This window comes from Triturus cristatus, chromosome 11 (genome assembly GCF_964204655.1).
Source record: "Triturus cristatus chromosome 11, aTriCri1.1, whole genome shotgun sequence".
Classification (NCBI taxonomy): Eukaryota; Metazoa; Chordata; class Amphibia; order Caudata; family Salamandridae; genus Triturus; species Triturus cristatus.
In genome coordinates this window covers 560,250,878-560,259,582 of record NC_140594.1, presented here as the reverse complement: position 1 = coordinate 560,259,582, position 8,705 = coordinate 560,250,878, and positions in this window count along the sequence as shown.

The window sequence follows — 8,705 nt, the reverse complement described above, 5'->3', positions numbered from 1 at the left end:
ATTTTGACTGGGGTTGGCCCAGGGTTTGTTGTGAATCTGCGGATGTTGAATTTTCATTGTTTTCACGATGCAACGGTCGGCGGAAGACAGCTAGAAACAGGTTAGTGCATTTGTATTTTACGTTTAAAGTTGCACTTTGAGAGTTAGTGGGAGGTACATAGATTATGTTATGTCTCATATCTAATTCTTGGTTATGTGTCTGTTTTGGTAGGGTCTTCCCGGTGCAGCGGCGTAACTTCGGCTATTAGGTAAGGGAACGCAATTTTACATCGTTTTATTTAAATAGTTTTTGGGGTACTGTTAGATTATTTGTCTTTATGTCGTTTTCTTTGTTATGGATTTAGTAGTATAGCAATAGGGGTTTTTGGCGTCGCAAGTGTGGGCTCTTTTTCGTGGGGTTGGGCCAGGGTTTGTTCTGAATCTGCGGATGTTGACTGTTCATTGTTTTCACGATGCAACGGTAGGCGAACAGAGCTACAAACAGGTAAGTGAATTTTTAATATACGTTTAGAGATAGACTTTGAGAGTTAGTGGGAGGTAAATAGAATATGGTATGATTTATATCTCATTCTTTGTTATGTGTCTGTTTTTGTAAGGTCGTGCCGGTGCTGCGGCGTAACTTCAACGAATAGCTAAAGTATGCCATTTTACATCACTGCATTAACTTTTTGGTGTAGTGTTAGACGTTTTATCTTTATGTCGTTTTCTTTGTTATGGATTTAGTAGGATAGCAATAGGGGTTTTTGGCGTCGGAAGTGTGGGGAACTTTTTGGTGGGGTTGGACCGCTGTTTGTTGTGAATCTGCGGATGTTTACTGTTCATTGTTTTTCAGATGCTACGGAAGGCGGAAGGCAGCTAGAAACAGGTAAGTGCATTTTGTATCTACGTTTAAAGTTGGACTTTCAGAGTTGTTTGTAGGTAAATATAATATGTCTATGCGTAATATCTAATTCTTTGTTAGGTGCCCATTTTTGTACGGTTGGTCCGGTGCAGCGGCGTCACTTCGGCTATTAGGTAACAGTACGCAAATTTACATCTTTTCATTTAATTGCTTTTGGGTGTAGTGTTAGACGATTTGTTTTTAAGTAGTTTTGTTTGTTATGGATTGTTGTAGTATAGCAATAGGGTTTTTGGGTGTCGAAAGGGTTGTGTATTTTTAGGGACGTTGTGCCCGGGTTTGTTGCGAATCTGCAGATGTTGACTGTTCATTGTTTTCACGGCGCGACGGCAGGTGGAAAAAAGCGACAAACAGGTAAGTGTATATATTTTATACGTTTAAAGTAGAACTTGGCGAGTAATTAGGAGGTACAAATAATATGTTGAGGATTGTTTTCGACTTGTCTGTTATGTCTCTTTTCGTCACACGGTTTCTTGTGAATCTGCGATTGTTGGCTGTAATTTGAGTTTTAGATGCTACATTGGGCGGAAGAGAGCTACAAACAGGTAAGTGAATGGTTTGTATACGTTTACTGTTTTTTAGTCTCGTATCAAGGTAAGAGACAGGTCTTATTAGCAAGGATTAATTTTTAGTCTGTTTATTTTATAGTAATACTGGTGTTTTGTGACGACAGTACTGTCATGTGTATTGTGTGTTATAAAATATGTGAGTACGTCAGGGTGGGGCACGTTTTTGTGATGAATCTGCTGTTTTGGGAGTGTGTCATCCTTTTTTAGATCGGACGGTAGACGTGACGCAGCTACAGACAGGTAAGCGCGAAACTTTTATACCTATTATGTTTGATTTGAAAGTATTTTTAATGTGATTATAATGTTTGCGTTATTGGATGTATTTGTAATACAAGGTTATCTTATTTATTGCTGGGTGTTACACTGTTTAGTTGCTTGTGATACAGGTTTTGTAACGGAAGTACTGTCACGTGTATTGTGTGTTATTCAATATGTGAGTACGTGAGGGTGGGGCACGTTTTTGTGATGAATCTGCTGCTTTGGGAGTGTCTCATCCTTTTGTAGATCGGACGGTAGGCGTGACGCAGCTACAGACAGGTAAGTGCGAATCTTTTATACCTGTTATGTTTTATTTGAAAGTATTTTAAATGTAATTATAATGTTTGCGGTATTGGTGATGTATTTGTAATACAAGGTTATCTTATTTATTGCTGGGTGTTAGACTGCAAAGTTGATTGTGAAACAGGTTTTGTGACGAAAGTACTGTCACGTGTATTGTGTTTGATTCAATATGTGAGTACGTCAGGGTGGGGCACGTTTTTGTGATGAATCTGCTGTTTTGGGAGTGTCTCATCCTTTTGTAGATCGGACGGTAGGCGTGACGCAGCTACAGACAGGTAAGTGCGAATCTTTTATACCTGTTATGTTTTATTTGGAAGTATTTTAAATGTAATTATAATGTTTGCGGTATTGGTGATGTATTTGTAATACAAGGTTATCTTATTTATTGCTGGGTGTTAGACTGCAAAGTTGATTGTGAAACAGGTTTTGTAACGGAAGTACTGTCACGTGTATTGTGTTTGATTCAATATATGAGTACGTCAGGGTGGGGCACGTTTTTGTGATGAATCTGCTGTTTTGGGAGTGTGTCATCCTTTTTCCGATCGGACGGTAGGAGTGACGCAGCTACAGACAGGTAAGTGCGAATCTTTTATGCCTGTTATGTTCTTTTGGAAATTACTTTTACTGTGATTAGAATGTTTGTGAGTTATTGCTGATGTATTTTTATTCTAAGTTTATTCGTATTTGTTGCTGAATGTTAGAACGTTTATTTGATTGTGAGACAGGTTTTGTGACGAAAGTACTGTCACGTGTATTGTGTTTGATTCAATATGTGAGTACGTCAGGGTGGGGCACGTTTTTGTGATGAATCTGCTGTTTTGGGAGTGTCTCATCCTTTTTTAGATCGGACGGTAGGCGTGACGCAGCTACAGACAGGTAAGTGCGAATCTTTTATATTTGGTATGTTTTATTTCAAAGTATTTTTAATGTGATAATAATGTTTGAGTTATTGATGATGTATTTGCAATACAAGGTTATCTTATTTATTGCTCGGTGTTACACTGTTTAGTTGCTTGTGATACAGGTTTTGTAACGGAAGTACTGTCACGTGTATTGTGTGTTATTCAATATGTGAGTACGTCAGGGTGGGGCACGTTTTGGTGATGAATCTGCTGCTTTGGGAGTGTCTCATCCTTTTTTAGATCGGACGGTAGGAGTGACGCAGCTACAGACAGGTAAGTGCGAATCTTTTATACCTATTATGTTTGATTTGAAAGTATTTTTAATGTGGTTATAATGTTTGCGTTATTGGATGTATTTGTAATACAAGGTTATCTTATTTATTGCTGGGTGTTACACTGTTTAGTTGCTTGTGATACAGGTTTTGTAACGGAAGTACTGTCACGTGTATTGTGTGTTATTCAATATGTGAGTACGTGAGGGTGGGGCACGTTTTTGTGATGAATCTGCTGCTTTGGGAGTGTCTCATCCTTTTGTAGATCGGACGGTAGGCGTGACGCAGCTACAGACAGGTAAGTGCGAATCTTTTATACCTGTTATGTTTTATTTGAAAGTATTTTAAATGTAATTATAATGTTTGCGGTATTGGTGATGTATTTGTAATACAAGGTTATCTTATTTATTGCTGGGTGTTAGACTGCAAAGTTGATTGTGAAACAGGTTTTGTGACGAAAGTACTGTCACGTGTATTGTGTTTGATTCAATATGTGAGTACGTCAGGGTGGGGCACGTTTTTGTGATGAATCTGCTGTTTTGGGAGTGTCTCATCCTTTTGTAGATCGGACGGTAGGCGTGACGCAGCTACAGACAGGTAAGTGCGAATCTTTTATACCTGTTATGTTTTATTTGGAAGTATTTTAAATGTAATTATAATGTTTGCGGTATTGGTGATGTATTTGTAATACAAGGTTATCTTATTTATTGCTGGGTGTTAGACTGCAAAGTTGATTGTGAAACAGGTTTTGTAACGGAAGTACTGTCACGTGTATTGTGTTTGATTCAATATATGAGTACGTCAGGGTGGGGCACGTTTTTGTGATGAATCTGCTGTTTTGGGAGTGTGTCATCCTTTTTCCGATCGGACGGTAGGAGTGACGCAGCTACAGACAGGTAAGTGCGAATCTTTTATGCCTGTTATGTTCTTTTGGAAATTACTTTTACTGTGATTAGAATGTTTGTGAGTTATTGCTGATGTATTTTTATTCTAAGTTTATTCGTATTTCTTGCTGAATGTTAGAACGTTTATTTGATTGTGAGACAGGTTTTGTGACGAAAGTACTGTCACGTGTATTGTGTTTGATTCAATATGTGAGTACGTCAGGGTGGGGCACGTTTTTGTGATGAATCTGCTGTTTTGGGAGTGTCTCATCCTTTTTTAGATCGGACGGTAGGCGTGACGCAGCTACAGACAGGTAAGTGCGAATCTTTTATATTTGGTATGTTTTATTTCAAAGTATTTTTAATGTGATAATAATGTTTGAGTTATTGATGATGTATTTGCAATACAAGGTTATCTTATTTATTGCTCGGTGTTACACTGTTTAGTTGCTTGTGATACAGGTTTTGTAACGGAAGTACTGTCACGTGTATTGTGTGTTATTCAATATGTGAGTACGTCAGGGTGGGGCACGTTTTGGTGATGAATCTGCTGCTTTGGGAGTGTCTCATCCTTTTTTAGATCGGACGGTAGGAGTGACGCAGCTACAGACAGGTAAGTGCGAATCTTTTATACCTATTATGTTTGATTTGAAAGTATTTTTAATGTGGTTATAATGTTTGCGTTATTGGTGATGTATTTGTAATACAAGGTTATCTTATTTATTGCTGGGTGTTAGACTGTAAAGTTGATTGTGAAACAGGTTTTGTGACGGAAGTACTGTCACGTGTATTGTGTTTGATTCAATATGTGAGTACGTCAGGGTGGGGCACGTTTTTGTGACGAATCTGCTGTTTTGGGAGTGTGTCATCCTTTTTCCGATCGGACGGTAGGCGTGACGCAGCTACAGACAGGTAAGTGCGAATCTTTTAGACCTGTTATGTTCGATTTTGAATTATTTATAATGTGATTATAGTGTTTGTGTGATTGATTATGTATTTTGGTTCAAAGCTTAGTCGTATTTATTGCTGGGTGTTAGACTGTTTATTTAATTGTCATACAGGTTTAGTGACGAAAGTACTGTCACGTGTATTATGTGTTATTCAATATGTGAGTACGTCAGGGTGGGGCACGTTTTTGTGATGAATCTGCTGTTTTGGGAGTGTCTCATCCTTTTCTAGATCGGACGGTAGGCGTGACGCAGCTACAGACAGGTAAGTGCGAATCTTTTATGCCTGTTATGTTCTTTTTGGAAATTACTTTTACTGTGATTAGAATGTTTGTGAGTTATTGCTGATGTATTTTTATTCTAAGTTTATTCGTATTTCTTGCTGAATGTTAGAACGTTTATTTGATTGTGAGACAGGTTTTGTGACGAAAGTACTGTCACGTGTATTGTGTTTGATTCAATATGTGAGTACGTCAGGGTGGGGCACGATTTTGTGATGAATCTGCTGCTTTGGGAGTGTCTCATCCTTTTTTAGATCGGACGGTAGGCGTGACGCAGCTACAGACAGGTAAGTGCGAATCTTTTATATTTGTTATGTTTAATTTGCAAGAATTTTTAATGGGATTATAATGTTTGAGTTATTGATGATGTATTTGTAATGAAAGGTTATCTTATTTAATGCTCGGTGTTACACTGTTTAGTTGCTTGTGATACAGGTTTTGTAACGGAAGTACTGTCACGTGTATTGTGTGTTATTCAATATGTGAGTACGTGAGGGTGGGGCACGTTTTTGTGATGAATCTGCTGTTTTGGGAGTGTGTCATCTTTTTCAAGATCGGACGGTAGGAGTGACGCAGCTACAGACAGGTAAGTGCGAATCTTTTATACCTGTTATGTTCTCTTGGGAATTAATTATTGCTGGATGTTAGAACGTTTATTTGATTGTGATACAGGTTTTGTGACGAAAGTACTGTCACGTGTATTGTGTTTGATTCAATATGTGATTACGTCAGGGTGGGGCACGTTTTTGTGATGAATCTGCTGTATTGGGAGTGTCATCCTTTTTCTGATCGGACGGTAGGAGTGACGCAGCTACAGACAGGTAAGTGCGAATCTTTTATTCCTTTTTAGGTTCATTCTAAAATTACTTTGACGATAATTAGAATGTTGGAGAGTTATCGATGCTGTAATTTTTGGGGATGTGTTCACTTTTTTAACGTTGTATGTTAGGCGGTTTATTTCTTTGGAATACAGGATTTTTAACGGAAGTACAGTCACGTGTATTGTGTGCAATTCAATATTTGCGTACGGTGAGGGTGGGGCACGTTTTTGGGTTGGATCTGATGTGGTGGGAGTGGCACTCTTTTCTAGATCTCACGGTAGGCGGACGCAGCTACAGACAGCTAAATTGAATTATTTGAAACGTAATATGTTCAATGTAAAATTGCGTTTACTTTGATTGTAATGCTTGGGAGTTATCATAAGGGCACGTTTTTTAACAGAATCTGCTATTGGGGGAGAGTGACAGTCTTTTGCAGATCGCATGGTAGGTGCTACGCAGTTATAAACGGGTCACTTGAAGTTTGTTCACCAATTGTAGGCATTACCTCAGGTTGTTATTGGAATAAATTACTTTCTGTTTGTTTTCCAGGTATGCCTCTCTCTGGCCCGTTCCCGGGAACCAACGTGCTTGCACTGCTTTCCATGGGTATGTTTAATGCGTTTGCCGCCTCTGTAGTAAAGCATCTTGTCTGTCCCTTATCTAACGCTTGTATTTTTACTTTTTTTTTCACAGGGATTCACCGGGCCGATCCGTCCTTGGGAAGCGTCATGCAAAGATTACTTCAGCCGGTATGTATGCTGGTGTTTGCGGATCTTTCATAAGACATCTTGTCTGATTCGTATTTCACTTAGACATTTTTTGGGGGGGTTTTACAGGGACTTCCGCGGGCCTGACTATCCCGGGCAGCATCGTGCTTTAGGAGCTTTACTCTGTAGGTATTAATCTTTTGGCGGGTCTAAGGTAAGGCATCTAAAGGTAAGTCTGTTTACTTATTTTCGTATTTTGCCTGTATTTAGAATGTTTTGTGTTCGTAAAGGAGGTTTAAGCTTTACAGCGCATTTGCGGTGAATTCTCTTTGATAAAAACTTTGAACGCGGTCAGACAGGTTGGAGCCGTGTTTCCTTTTGCTGGATCGCTATCTGTCTCATGCATGCTTTCACATTCAATTCACCAGGAATTCACACCTCCTCGCTAACGATAGCACACACTCTCAGGCAGACATTCCTTTCATCCAAGGAAGACCACCACCCAAACATTAGCATACGGCTAGACAACAAGAAGATTTCACACGCGTGCTGTTCGTAAACAAGTGTTACTTCTCTATTGTTATTCATTTAAAGTAACTCCCCTTTCCTCCGGTTTGACTGTACTTAAACTCGAAGAGCAGCCATTCGAAAACATTGCTTGGTTCCAGGTCATCCAGTACGAGCTAAACTATCTCTATTCCGAAAAGGTAAGCCACTTTATTTGTATTGCCGTTTGGTAAATATACGCATTGAACGTTTTGTATCGTGTTTTGCTAATGTAAAGTGCTGGTGTTTTACTATGTTAACCTTAGCCAACATGTTGGGCGCTTTTATTGTTAGCAAAGTCCGCTCAGTATCTTGATGCCTTTAAATTTTCAAAACCGCGCTTTTATTTACTATCGGCAACGGGAAAATTGACTAACTTATATTGGGCAGCATTTAGAAGGGGCACGCACCCCATATAACCTTAATGTTTATGCTTTTTCCGGGATTATTATATACATTACGGGGCCGCTTCGCCATCGTTTGGTATCTTGCTCCCTTTAATTGTCAATGCCGCGATTACTTGCATTTTAAAAAGAAAAACACTTGCTAATAAATATTTGACGGAATTTGTGAGGACCACGCACACACACCACATTACCTTGCATGCTTTTTGTGTTCGCCGCTATTAATAAATACATTACGGTACCGATTTGCTAGCGTTTCCCGTGTATTGCATACTTAGTGAAGCGCTCTCTGCATAATACACTTTACCATGCTTTACATTTCAGACTTGCTATTGTTGTCAGGGATCGTACATTTATTAGTTAAAATACAACTTAGAATGCCTTTTGCTTTCGAATCGATGGTTACATTTTTGAGATCATTTATATTAAATACGCTTCATTTCTCTTTTCCTCGACCTGAACTGGAACAGCAGCCATTCTAGACATTACGTGGTTCATCCGGTACGAAGTATACTATCTCTATTGCAAAAAGGTAAGCAAATTCAATTGTATTGCCCTTTTTAAAATAAACTCAACGAACGTTTTCTATCGTGGATTGCTAATGACAAGTACAGTAAATTTCCAATGTTGACCTTTGCAAACATGTTATTTGCTTTATTTATTAGCAAAGTTCACTGAGTGTCTTTATGGCTTTAAATTTTCAAAGCCGCACTTTTATTTAAAAGCTGCAACGAAAAGATTTACTAGCATATGTTAGGCAGAATTTACAAGGGACACGCACACACACCACATTACATTAATGTTTTACCTTTCGCCGCGATTTATATATACATTACGGTACCGGCTCGCCATCGTTTGGTATCTTGCTGACTTTAAGTTTCGAAGCCGCGATTACAATCGTTGAAAAGAAATC